The sequence below is a fragment of the Jaculus jaculus genome, chromosome X (assembly GCF_020740685.1).
Source record: "Jaculus jaculus isolate mJacJac1 chromosome X, mJacJac1.mat.Y.cur, whole genome shotgun sequence".
NCBI lineage: Eukaryota > Metazoa > Chordata > Mammalia > Rodentia > Dipodidae > Jaculus > Jaculus jaculus.
In genome coordinates this window covers 81041595-81056630 of record NC_059125.1, presented here as the reverse complement: position 1 = coordinate 81056630, position 15036 = coordinate 81041595, and the positions used below count along the sequence as shown (strand labels likewise).

Sequence of the window (15036 nt, the reverse complement as noted above, 5' to 3'; positions counted from 1 at the left end):
CATTTCTTTATACCATAAAAGATATTTTAAGCATCTTAAACATCCTTTCTTTAGATTTTTTAGATATAGTGTAGAGCAAGTTGATTAAAAAACTCCTGTAATTAATGAGGAATTTTTTAAAAAGTGTCAAAGAATAACAATACTTTTAGTATATACAACTGTAAATTTAATGCAAAGCATTAATGTGAACCTAATTTATATATGCTTCTTAGCACTCTTCTATTATTTTACCATTATGGAGATGAAATGTGTAATAGAACTGTGGGAATACTTCTTAAAAACCTTACAAATTACTTTTCAGAGAATATGTCTGTGGGATGCTTTTACTGCTAAGTTCACTGTTATAAGTATGACTTGAAGTTATTTTCCTACCAAGTACTCAACTTGCTGGAAACAATGTAATGTGTTTCCTCTGCCTTAGTTTTCCTAAACCCTGAAGAGCATAGATGATCAATATTGACAAGGAATATTAGACAAACTGATGTGACCTCAAGACATTTGTCCTACCTGCCCAATGATCTGGTTGGACTCCTGTCCCAGAACAATATGTGTCTGTCTGCATGATATATGTTTCAACACCATTACAGCAATGGTTGTTGGAAGCAACAAATTGCCCGTAAGAATGTTGAAAGCAGCAGGTGGGCTTAGAGTGATAACTTCTTTGAATGTTGTATATATTCGAGGTCAGCAGAGTGTGACCAGTCTTTTCCCCAATTGTCTTCCTGTGTTTTAGTAATGTTTAAGGAATTTTTGAAGTGAAATTTCCTTGTCCACACACAAGTATTGCTATCTCTTGCTCACATATTGCTGATTCATTGCTCATGTACTACTGGTTTTGCTTTTCAATAAATACACGGTTGAGTGCTTGACTCATCAGAAGCAACAACCACAGGATTACCAGCAACAGTTGCAGCAACAGAAGCAATGGGTTCATATTTGGTTTAAATGACTCCAATAGCCATGTATTTATTTCAGAGCACTGCAACTTATTCTTATATAAAATATAGTATTTTTTCCTGAACTGTCATGAATTAATCATTTAGCTTTACAAAACATGCTATGATTAAGCCAACATTGAAGAAATTATAATCTGAAATTCAAAACAGCACAAACCAATTCATTAAATTAGGAATAATTATACAACTGTGAAAGAAAAATCTAATATAATATATAAGTAAAGGTTTAAACTTCTGTGTCCTCTTTGCTAAAAAAAAGTTGAGCAGAGGCTGATAAAGAAATAGTAATGTGTTTAATGGGATAATTATATGGAAATGTATGAGTGAGAGAGAATATGAGAATCTAAAAAAGAGGACACACTTTATTTCAAAGTGAATGCTTTGAATAGCAGCACTCCTGACAAAGTGATCAGGAGACTTTTCAGACCATGTGCAGTTAGAGAATAATTTGACATTTAATAAGCATAATGACTTCAAGGAGTTAGGCAAAATATTCTAGGAAAATAAAACCAAGACACCTGAAAAGCATCTGTTATGATTATATGTGAATTTTAGTAAATATTAAACTGATAAGTACAGATACTACACTTGATTTTAGCCAAAAGGCTGATATGTGAACTCAATACATAATATAAATGATAGTTTTTCAAAATAAATATTACATGACTTAAACTTATCTTGAAAGAAAAAAGAAAGATGAATATCCCAGTGATCAATTATTGAGATATTTAAAAATCTAAGGAAATAAACATGTTGTGAAAGATAACATGTACAATGTAAGAACACATTAAATCAACCCTCTATCTCAAAACTCTAGGAAAATATATAGCTATCTTTCTAGGGAAATTGTCAAATTTAGAGACCCATTTGCAACTAATTACATCTCATAAGTCTAACCTATAACCTACAATTAGCCATTACTATCTCTAGATCCATGCATGTTTCATAATTCATCATATTCTAATACTAAAAGAATATGCAACTGAGCTGGAAGGTACTAATTTATAATCCCAGCTTCTTGGGAGGCTTAGGCAGGAGGATGACATCTGTGGAACTTATGGGAACACTGGCTAACATTGAGAAATTTAAAGGAAGATATAGCTCAATGATATAACATTTGTTTAGCATGCTAGAGCATCTAAATTCTTATGTTCTATCCTCAGCACCACAACAAAAAATTAAGTAGAATCCATGATAAGAGAAGTAATGATATAGGTGAAGCTGAACCCTTCCTCATCTTCTCCATCATAGATAAGGATATTTCAATTCTTTTTACCTGTTGAGAATGATATTAAAGATACTATTTTCCCATAAAATGAAAAGTTCATGCTTAATCAATGTGACAAAATACAGAGCTGCTTTGTGAGAATTTGCTCTTGTGAAGATATAGCCTCTGTATTTGGATGTGGAACATGTGAAGAACTGAATGCATTACCCATCACAATAGTTCATCAGACTATATAAATTATATCCCTCAGTTGGGTAGTGGAAAGGTAATTTTGTTGCCATATGTTGTTCCAAAAAGCAACTGCTGTGACAGTCAGCATTATTGATCATCTGTGTCTACATGATGCCCATATCTTTCTTCCTCTATATAAATCTCATCACTACTGAGTTTGTAATCTTTTAAGATAAACCTTTTCCAGAGCTAGAAATTCCAATGTATGTTTAAGTTTCATTCCAAGTTAGAACCAAATCCTCCTGTAATTACTAATTACTAGAAAGGCTCAGATTTTATAAATCTATCCTCATCATTATAACAGAGGCATTCAGAGTTTGGACCAGAAGAAATATATATATATATATATATATATATATATATATATATACTTTTCAAAAGCTTATAGCCTAAGGAAGAAAGGTTTAAAGAAATGGTTTAAAGCATATCAGGCAACAAATGTATTGAAATTATTCTCTTTTTCCTTGTATTTTAAAAGTATATGTGCAAAACAATTTGTTTATTTTTTCTAATGTGAACTGATTTGTGGAAAGAGAAGAAAAAGTGATATTTAAATAACAATTTCCTGGTTATCATGTCATATCTTAGGTCATAAACTATTATAATGTGACTATAAATAATAAAGCCACTGGAGCATACCACAGAAATCCTTCTTCGTATTCCTCATAGACTCAATAGATTAAGTAATATAACCTTGTATATATTCTGGAATAAGCCAATACTGCAAATGTTTATCTTAGGGAGAAGCAGTGAGTAAGGATATATTTAAATGAATAATAATAGGTACAAAACATTTTTAAAGGGCAATTTAAATTTATAAAATGCAGTTTCTTAACCCATATTAAAGGTAATACATTCTACACAAACTTAGTTCTTGTCAATTGCAGCAGTCCAATGTTTCATAGAAATTCTTATAATGATTCTTTTAAAAATAGGAAAATGAAAAGAATGTTAATAACCTTTAGAATATGTTAAAATGATGCTTCATCATAGCTAAGCAAGGACATTACAAATAAGCAGCATCAAGCCACCATGTTTATATTGATGATAGCTATTGCAACCTTGGCACTAAGCTGACCAGTAATTTTTATTAAAAAAAACATTTTATTTATTTATGTACTTATTTATGAGAGAGAAAGAGCCAGAGAAAGAGAGAATGAATATGCCAGGGTCTCTCGCCATTGCAAATGAACTAGAGATGCATATGTGCCACCCTGTACGTCTGAGTTTACTAAGGAATGAAACCTGGATCCTCATGCTCTGCAGGCAAGCAACTTAACTGTTGTACTATCTCTGCATCCTAGCTGGTCAGTATTTTTGATCAGTGGAATGATTACTTGTCTTATAAGGCAAACTTTTATATTTATCACTAATCCAGCAATAGAGATATTTGGTGTCCCAGTATTGCTATTCTAATACTTTGATGTAGTTTTTCTCCATGGGTATAAATCTATCATAGTGATAACTTTGTATGACATCCCTAGCAATCTCATTCATTCTTTAGTCCCAGTATCTCATATTATCTTCTCGAAGTTATGATATTTGATAAATGTATGACAGAATAAAAAGAACCATAAAGTCATCATAAATGCAAAGTATCTGTTAAATAAAGTCCACCTATTATGAATTTAATGTCTGTATTTTTATATTAATATTTCAAAGAATAAACAGTGCACAATAGTAGTACATGAAATAAATGGCATACAAGCAGGGCCACAATATAATATCATGAACCTCAAGTTTAAAACAATTTCAATTATGGGTCATAAAAATAGTCAATAATGGGCTAGAGAGATGGCTAAGTGGTTAAGGTGTGTGCCTTAGCAGTCAGATTTTTGTTTTTCTTGTCATCCTCTACTTTCTTAATTTTTTTAAAAAAGAAATGATACCAGAAACTTAATGCTTTGCAGTTACTCTTATGAAAAACCAACCACATTTTAAATTAAATTAGACCACATAACAAAGACCTATATCAAGATTATTATTTGTGTTGTGATATGTAAATAATTTGAGAGTCATCACTTTAATTCTTAATAAATTGAAGTAAACAAATTAAAATTCAATGATTTTCTTAAAATCATCAGAAAACCAAAGTTTCAAAGAATTTCCACTCCATGGGGCTGGAGAGATTACTCAGCAGTTAAGGTGCTTGCCTGCAAAGCCTAATGACCTAGGGTTTGATTCCCCAGTACCCGTGTAAAGTCAGATGCACAAAGTGCACATGAATCTAGAGTTTGTTTGCAGCTGCTGGAGTCCGTGTCATACCCATTCTCCCTCCCTCTCTCTCTCTCTCTCTCTCTCTCTCTCTCTTTACTTGCATATATATATTTAATTTATATATATATTTATATATATTTATATAAATATATATATTTATATAAATATATATATTTAATTTATTTATTTGAGAGCGACAGAGAAAGAGGGAGAGAGAGAGAGAGAGAGAGAGAGAGAGAGAGAGAGAGAGAATGGGGGTGCCAGGGCCTCCAACCACTGCAAACAAATTCCAGATGTGCTCACCCATTTGGGCATCTGCCTAATGTGGGTCCTGGAGAATCGAGCCTCTAATCGGGGTCCTTAGGCTTCACAGGCAAGCACTTAACCGCTAAGCCATCACTCCAGCCCAAGAAATATATATTTTAAAAAATACACTCCAAATCTGGAAAAAAGAACTTAATCTGGAGTTGAAATAATCAGTTCATTTGGAACAGAACTTATTTGGAGGGATTCAATAGTAAGAATATTATAACATTGATGAATTGTTGGAGATTGAATACAGAATAGCATGATAGAGAGAAACTTTTATGGGTTCCAGTAGGAAAGGATGTTCAGTTTCAGTGATATCCTATGTTGTTAAAGATTACCCTTCTGGTGAGCAAAAATAGGTTTTCTTTGTGAATATCTGAAATGCCCTCACTCCTTTCAGTTTTAAAATATGGCTATACTCTTCTCTATATCAATAGCTTTCTCTCCAAGAGTACATACATTTCTTAGGAGTAGGGCTTTCCACTCCATTCCAGTTCCATATGCTTCCCCACATCACCTAGTACAAAACTCAACACAGATAACCTTTAATGAAATGTATTGTGGAAGGAGAAGCCAAGGAGTGTGAGGGACAGAAATAATTCTGAAAGGTTCATTACCAAGATGGAACTCCATCCCATGTCTCAGACTTAATTAGAGGATAACAAAAACACTTCCCCTACATCAAAACAAATAAATAAAATATTATATATATGTGTGTATCTAAACGTTTTAATAATTATATCAAAATAGATTTTTTAAATATTTTATTTTATTTATTCATTACAAAGAAGGACAGAGAGAGAGAGAGAGAGAGAGCATGGGTGCACCTGGTCCTCTAGCCAGTGGAAGTGAACTCCAGACACATGCACTACCTTTTGCATGTGGCTTACATGGGTCCTGGAGAATTGAACCTGGGTTGCTAGACTTCATAGTCAAGTGTCTTAATCACTAAGCCATCTTTCCAGCCCTGTTATGTTAATGTTTTAAAATATTGGAAAAAAATTAATACAAATGCACATATAGTTTTAACTTTATTATCTTTATTTACTAAAATCAGTTTAGTTCATTATACTGATTTTTTGAGATGGAGACTATGCAATCCACAACAGATGTTCTCAAGTTTTATATATCACCCAGGCTGGCCTCAAAACTTGCTGTATAATGCAAGCTGTCCACACACTCACAATCCTCTTACTATAGCCTCTTGCCTGCAGAAGCTCTAGGCATTATAAATCATGCCCTGCTAGATTTTATATATTCATGTCCATATTTATATGTCATATTAGCACATGTTTTATATATTTTCATGCATGTGTATAATGTATTTATAATACATTCATTCCCTGCTACTGTTCATGTCCTGGCTGGATGTGGTGGTGCATGCCTTTAATCTCAGCACTTGGGAGGCAAAAGTAGGATGATCAATATGAGCTTGAGGCCACCCTAAGACTACTTAGTGAATTCCAGATCAGCCTAGGCTAGAATGAAAGCCTACCTCAAAAAAATCAGAAAAAAAATCTGTACACCACCACACCACATCTTGTCCTGCTCCAACTCTCCCTGAGCCCCAAAATGTTCACATCTAAGGTAAACCAACTCTACATTTTTGAGATCCATTATACCTATACAAACCATATTGTAGTTTAGTATATTTTAGGATTCTGTTTATAGATGTTTTGTTTAGTATTTTTGCAGCTCTTTAACAAGGCAAGCTAGCATACAGATTTTACATTTTATTTATTCATTTAAGAGAAAGTGAGAGAAAATTCAAGAGGCATACAGAGTGAGAATGGACAATCCAGGGCCTCTAGCCATCACCAACAAATTCCAGACATGTGCATTTGGCTCTATGTGGGTACTGGGGACTAGAACCTTAGGCCTTAGGCTTTGCTGGTAAGTACCTCAACCACTAAGGTATCTCTCCAGCCCCAAGTTTTGTGTTCAAGTGTCTTTAGTATCAGGATTTTTGGACTAAAAGTGAGTTGAGCCATGACTCTCTGCTCTTAATATTTAAGAAATAAAGTTAACTGTGGCTGTTCATGCCTTTAACCCCAGTACTTAAGAGGTTAAAGTATAAGGGTTACCATAATTTGTAGGCCAGCCTGGGATACAAAGTGAGTTGCTGATAAGACTGGGCTAGAGTGAGACCCTGGTTCAAAAACAAAACAAAACAAAAAGGTTTTTGCAATATTAACGATACTCTTTGAATAGAGATAAATGTTAGCAGTGGACTGGAGAGATGGCTCAGTGTTAAGTTACTTGCCTGTGATGTCTTTTGACCTGGTTTCTTTTCCCTAGTACCCACATAAAACTAGATGCACTAAGTGGCTCATATATCTATAGTTCATTTGCAGTGAGTGGCTGGAAGCCCTGGTGTACCCTTTCTCCCTGTACATCTCTCTTCTCTCTGTGCTTGCAAATATTTTTAAGTTAGCAGTAAATACATCTATATCTGTAATTTGGGAATATTTTTATAACATAATTTGAAAAATAAAGATAGTTATTTAGATGTCTACTATTTTATCAATATTGTTTAGTTATTCCAACTTTATTCATTTTTTTTTAATTTTTTTTTAAATTTATTTGAGAGCGACAGACACAGAGAGAAAGACAGATAGAGGGAGAGAGAGAGAATGGGCGCGCCAGGGCTTCCAGCCTCTGCAAACGAACTCCAGACGCATGCGCCCCCTTGTGCATCTGGCTAACGTGGGACCTGGGGAACCGAGCCTCGAACCGGGGTTCTCAGGCTTCACAGGCAAGCGCTTAACAGCTAAGCCATCTCTCCAGCTCAACTTTATTCATTTTATCTTATTCTTCAGCATTATTTTTTCATGGTAATATTTTATTATTTTTTCTTGGCATTAGAATCTGTGGTGACAATCCCTCTTTAGTTACTTGATGCTCATCGTTATTGCATGTAATTTACTTCTAGTTTTTTTTTTAATTTTGTTCATTTTTATTTATTTATTTGAGAGTGACAGAGAGAGAGAGAGAGAAAAAGAGAGAGAGGGAGGGAGGGAGGGAAGGAGGGAGGGAGGGAGGGAGGGAGGGAGAAAATGGGCATGCCAGGGTTTCCAGACACTGCAAACAAACTCCAGATGAGTGTGCCCTCTGGTGCATGTGGCTAACGTGGGTCCTGGGGAATCAAGCCTCGAACTGGGGTCCTTAGGCTTCACAGGCAAGCCCTTAACTGCTAAACCATCTCTCCAGCCCTATTTCTAGTTTTATCATATTTTTCTTCCTATTTTTTTGTTGCTTTGCTTTCTTTTGTCATATATTTCAATGCCTTACCCTAAGAAAATGGTTTAAAATTTTTTTATCAAATATAATATTTAAAGCTATTCATTTCCTTCTAAATATACCTTAGTGTTTCTCACAGATATTCATGTTATATTTTGTAAAGATTCACTATGTCATGATTAAGTAATTTCAGATGACCATTGTGATCTTGTCTCTAACCTATAAATTATGTCATAGTATGTTTTTCACCTTCTTGATGAATAAGTAATATACTGTTGTTGATTTCTTATTGAATTCCATAGTGGTCAGTGAAAATGCTTTGTATAATATTAGGATTTTTTTGATGCATCAAAATTTATTGTATTTGTTTGGGAGATGGCTTAGAGGTAAAACTGCTTGCCTGCAAAGCCTAAGGATTCATGTTTGACTCTCTAGGTCCCACGTAAGCCAGACAAGGCAATGCAAGCATGCAAGGTCAGACATGTGCCATCATGCATCTGGAATTCAACTGCAGTGGCTTTAGGCCCTAGCATACCAACATTCTCTGTTGCGTGTATGTGCTTTTTCTCTCTCCTAAAAAAATTACAAAAAATTTTATTGTATGTTCCAGTATGTTTATCTATATGAACATAGCATTGATATTGGAAAGATGCTGTTTTCTGCAGTTAGATGAGTGTTTTATCAATATTAATTAGATCATGGTGGTTGATTTTATTAAAAGTTCCTATGCAAATGTTTTTGTGTGTAGTCCTATACCTCACTGAAAGAGGGATATTAAAATCCTTTATCCTTGTGAAATAACATATTTCCTACTTCAGTCCTTCAAATTTTTACTTCATATATTCTGAGATTCTGTTATTAATGGCAAACACATACACATATACTCATGCACATAGCTAAGTACATAAGTGGAATGTTCTAAGAATTTGAGATTCATCCATATATTTCTTATAGTATATATATTTGAAGCCCATATTATCCTATAACACAAATGGGATGGTTTAAAACAATAATCACTTATTGTCTCACAGTACCAAGTGTATAGGCACAGCAAGACTTAGCTGATAGCCTGCTTATAGTTCCATGACATTAGAATTATGACATCAGCTAAGCTACTTTATTTTCTAGAAACTCAGGATTGAGTCAGTTTTCAAGTGGATTTAAATTATTGGTAGGATTCAGTGTACTTTGAACTTGGAACTCGATCATCATTCTTCATAGGCTTCTGACAGAGCATCAACGTCATTTTTAGAACCTTGTCTATATTCATGGCCTCCTTACCCCTTCTTCAAACCAGCAATAGCAAAGGTGTTCTTGCCATGCTTTTAATTATCTTTACATCTTTTTTTTTTTTTTACAAAATAAAGTTTTATTTTTGATTACCCAGGGAAGGAAAATGAATATCATATGAATATCCTTGGCTTCTCCAATACATTGTAAAATGAATGCGTTCATTTAGGCTTTAACAATACAAAAATCATTTTGATTTGGATGTGATTAAGCTAAAGACTGTCAGAGAACATTTTTAGTCATGTTAAACCAGATAGTCTTTTTTACGACTGGATAATTTTGCAGAAAAATATATCCCCAGTGCAGAACCTAGATCTGTAGCACCGATATTTTGTCATAAAATACCTTTTTTTAAAAATTAGTTTTCTGTTCAGAAAATAAAGTCAGTTTGGTACCATTATTAGGCTGATCCTTGATTTACCCCCTCACCATTGGCCCCTCCTTGTTGAGGTATATGGGTGGTGCATTGTGGAGTTAGCCCACAGTTATTGGTATGATAAATGTCTCTGCATATCATGACCCAACTTGTGGCTCTGACATTCTTTCCACACCCTCTTAGGCAAAATTTCCCTGAGCCATGTTGGGTTCATTTATGGACTGCTTCAGTGATGAGGTGTTGGGGACCTCTGGGGCTCTGGCTCTCTGATTTTGTAGGAGTTGATTTTTCTCTGTGTTGGTCTCCTTCCCCCTTGTGCTGGTATCTGGCTCATGAGGAAAACAGTACCCTTGCTTGTTTCGCCAGTTTTCCTGAGTTTCCTTTTGAGGTATGATGGGGTGGCTCTCTCCTTAGGATATGCATCTGTCTGAAAAAGAGAAGTAACTTAGCACCAGAACAAATGAGGTAACCCTTACTTTTTTTTTTTTTTTTAGAGAGTATAATAGGTGTAGGCCCTCTTGTAGCCCATGATTGATGGTAGCTTGATATTGGAGAGAGGGTTTATGTTTGGATATGGTTCTGACTTGTTTCCCAGCTCCAGCTACGGGTCCCATACCACTGAGGGGATCAGTTAGCCAAATCAAGAGCAGTTGCTTCCCACTATGGCTGTGTGACACTATTGCACTTGTGTGGGCATCACATCCGGTTATTTGCTGCTAAGAAGGTTAGACTATGAGTTGCTTGTACAGATATTGGTCATTTTCCCCCAGTCACCTATGTAGCACCTTCCGGCACTAAACATGCTGACTGTCTGGGGACTGACTCTCTCCTGGCTTTCAGCCATGCCATTCCATTTTAAGTGTCAGCTGCATATGGGGTCTTCAGCAATAGGGTCTTACCACTGACATTTGGTGGGTCATCAAGTACTCTGACAGAAGTGTGTCATTCTTCGAGGAAAACTTGCAGGTTTCTCTGATCAAAAGCTCATTGTGGATGATAGCCATATGCTTGTACTGGGAGTTACAGGTCAGTGCCCACTAAGAAAATGAGGAAAAAGATAACTAATATACAAGAGTTAGAGAGGAGAGAGAGAGAGAGAGAGAGAGAGAGAGGGAGAGGGAGAAGGAGAGGGAGAGGGAGGGAGGGAACATGTAGAAGATTTAATTTAGACTTGATCCTACACTCTCCCTTTTCTTGTGGTTCAGATGTTTCCTGTAAGGGCCTGGTGAAGGTTCAGCCATTTGGTCTACCTTTTAGGAAGTAGAATTTTATGATACCATTGCATTTTGTGTCTAGATTAGTGTTTCCCACGACTTCTAACCCCTCCCCTCCCTCCCCATCCATCCCAGTGCATAGGCCATGAGATGCTTGCTGGGTATGTAAGGTATCTTGGGTAGATTCAGGTTAGGTGCTATAGATGAGTCAGACTATTGGCGATTTTTTTTCTGTGATTGGCTAAGTTCACTGAGAATGATCTGTTCCTGGTTCAACCATTTTTCCTCAAATTTCTTTGTGTCATTTTTTCTTACTGCTGTATAGAATTCCATTGTGTATATATACCACATCGTAGTTATCCATTCTTCTAGTAATGGACATCTGGATTGATTCCAGCTCTTAGCTATTAGGAATTGAGTTGCTACAAACATGGTTGAGCAAACCTCTCTGGCTTGTAGTTTGAAGGTTTTCGGGTAGCTGCCCTGTAAGGGAATAACTGGTTCTGTTTGTATCTCTATAGTCAGCTTTTTCAGGAGTCTCCATATTGCTTTCCAAAGTGGTTGTACTATCCTGCATTCCTACCAACAGTGCATGAGTGTTACTAGTTCTCCACATCCTCGCCAGCGTTTAATTTCATTTGATTTTTTGATGTTTGCTATCCTTATTGGGGTAAGGTAGAATATCATAGTTGTTTTAATTTGCATTTCTCTAATGATTTGGGATGATGAATGTTTTCTTAAATGTGTGTTTGCCATTTGTATTTCTTCCTCTATGAACTGCCTATTCAGCTCTTTGCACCATTTTGTGAGTGGGGTGTTTGACTTCTTACTGTTTAGATATTTGAGTTCATTGTAGATTCTAGAGATTAGGCCTCTATCAGTTGGATAACCCTGAAATATTTTCTCCCATTCTGTGGGTAATCTATTGGCTTTGCTGATTGTATGTTTGTCTGTAAAGAAACTCTTCAGCTTCATGTGATCCCATTAAATGAGTGACTGTTTAATTTTGTGAGCTACTGGGTTTTTTTTCAGGAAGTCTTTTTCCATTCCTATATCATGGAAAGTACTTCCTAAATTTTCCTCCAGTAGTATTTGAGTTTATGGTCTTATATTTAAGTCTTTGATCCATCTGGATTTGAGTTTAGTGCATGGTGAAATGTGTGAATCAAGTTTCAGTTTCTTGCATGTGGTTATCCAGTTTGTCCAGCAACATTTGTTGAAGATGCTATCTTTTTCCAGCCTATATTGTTCAGACCATTGTCAAATATCAAGTAGCTATAGTGGCTTGATCCAAAGTCCTGGTCCTCAAGTCTATTTCATTGGTCTATACTCCTATTTTTATGCCAGTCCCATGCTGTTTTTATTACTATGGCTTTGTAGTATAGCTTTAGATCCAGTATGGTGATGCCACCAGAAGTATTTCTTTTGCTGATGATATGTTTGGATATGTGAGGCCTTCTGCCTTTCCATATGAAATTTGAGATCATTTTTTTCTATCTCTGTGAAGAGCACTGTAGGGATTTTAATTGGAATTGAATTAAATCTACATATTGCCTTTGGTAGGATTCTGAACTTCACAAAGTTAATTCTGCCTATCCAGGAGTATGGGAGGTCTTTCCATTTTCTCAATTCCTCCTCAATTTCTTTTTTGAGTGTTTTTATGTTTTTCGTGTATAGATCTTTTACTTCCTTTGTTAACATTATTCCAAGATATTTTTTTATTGTTATTGAAATGGGACTATGTTCCTTATTTCTTTCTCTGTACTTTGTCATTTGCATATAGAAATGCTACTGATTTATGTGCAATGATTTTGTATCCTTCAACTTTGCTATAGGATTTAATCAGCTTCAGAAGTTTTGAGATGGCGTCTCTTAGGTCTCTTACATATACAATCATGTCATCAGCAAAGAGAGCTAACTTACTTCTTCCTTTCCAAATTGTATCCCTTTTATTTCTTTCTCCTGCCTTATTGCTTGAGCTAGGACTTCCAGAACTATATTGAAAAGCAGAGGTGAGAGAGAACAACCCTGTCTTGTTTCTGATCTTAATGGGAATTCCTCCAATCTCTCTCCATTAAGTATTATTTGGGCCTTCAGAGCTTTTTATATTGCCTTTATTGTGTTAAGATATGTACAAACCATGCCAGTTCTCTCCAATGTTTTGATCATGAAGTGATATTGTGTCTTCTCAAAGGCCTTTTCTGCACCTATTGAAATGGTCAGGTGGTTTTTATGTTTAACCTTTTTTATGTGTTGTATTACATTGACAGATTTCTGTATGTTGAACCACCCTTGTGTTCCTGGGATGAATCCCACATGGTCAAGGAGGATAATGCTTTTGATGTATTGTTGGATTCGGTTTGCGAGGATTCTGTTCAGGATCTTTGCATCAAAGTTCATTGGGGAAATAGGCTGGTAGTTTTCTTTTCTTGTGGCATCTTTGCCTGGTTTAGAAATTAGGGTGATAATAGCTTCATAAGAGGAGTTGGGTAGCTTTCTCTGTTCTTCAATTTTGTGGCACTGTTTAAGGAAGATTGGTTTGAGTTCTTCCATGAAGGTTTGATAGAATTCAGCTGAGAAGCCATCTGGTCCTGGACTCTTCTTTTTAGGGAGGTTTCTATTTCTTTTTCAGTCTCCATTGGTGTGATGGGTTCATTGAGGTGATTATTCTGCTCTGAGTTTAGCTTTGATAGATGGTATGGGTCCAGGAATTTCTCCATCTCCTCCACATTATCCAGTTCTGCGGAGCAGAGGTTTTTGAAATAAGTCCTGATGATTCTCCCAATTTCACGTATGCCTGTTGTAATCTCTCCTTTTTCATTTTGAATTTTGTTAATTTGAAGCTTCTCCTTTTTTTTTGCTTAATCAAATTGGCCAGGGGTTTGTCAATCTTGTTTATTTTTTCAAAAAATCAGCTCCTTTTTTTGTCAATTGTCTTAATTCTTTCCTTGGTTCCCAATTCATTAATTTCTGCTCTGATTTAATTATTTCATTCTTTCTTGAGCTCTTTAGGTTGAATTTTTCTTTTTTTCCAGTGCCTTTAGGTGGATATTGGGTTATTGATTTGGGATCTTTCTGGGTTTTTTTTTTGTTGTTTGTTTGTTTGTTTATGAAGGAATTGAGTGCTATGAATTTTCCCCTGAGGACTGCCTTCATTGTGTCCCATAAGTTTTGGTATGATGTGTTCTCATTTTCATTCAATCCCAGGAATTTTGCAATTTCATTTTTTATTTCATCCACTATCCATTTATTGTTTAAAAGTGTGCTGTTCAGTTTCAAGTTGCCATTGGGATTCTTGATGGGTCTTTTGTTGTTGATTGCTAGCAATATAGCATTGTGATCTGATATCATACAGGGAATTATGTCAATTTTTCTAAATATGTGGAGGCAGTCTTTGTGACCCAGTATATGGTCTATTTTAGAGAATGTTCCATGGGATGCTAAGAAGAATGTGTAGTCAGTGGATTTGGGATGGAAAGTTCTGTAGATGTCCATTAGGTCTAAGTGCTCTATGGTTTTGTTGAGTTCTCTTACTTCCCTGTTGAGTTTCTGTTTGGATGATATGTCTAATACTGATAATGGTGTATTGAAATCCCCAGCTATGATGGTGTTGCTGGTTATTTCTGTTTTATTGTCAAGTTCGGTTTTGTTTTATGAAATGTGGTGCCCCTGTGTATGGTGCATACAGATTTATGACTGTAATAGCCTCTTGGTGGATCGTTCCCTTGATAAGTAGGAAGTGGCCTTCTTTGTCTTTTTTGATTATTTTTGGTTTGAAGTCTATTCTATCTGATATTACGATAGTTACAGCTGCTTGTTTCTTATTCCCATTTGCTTGGAGTATTGTTTTCCACCCTTCCACCCTGAGGAGGTGTCTGTCTTTAGTGGTTAGGTGGGTTTCTTGAAGGCAACAGATTGAGGGGTCTAATTTTTTGATCCACCCTGTTAGCTTGTTTCTCTTGATAGGTGAATTAA

At 35.6% G+C, this 15036-nt stretch overlaps 1 pseudogene; it reads right to left on the bottom strand.

Annotated features, from left to right (window-relative positions):
• Nucleotides 1-1478: 1478 nt before the first annotated feature.
• On the bottom strand, nt 1479-1574 carry LOC123456765 (annotated as a pseudogene).
• Between the last annotated feature and the right edge of the window lie 13462 nt (nt 1575-15036).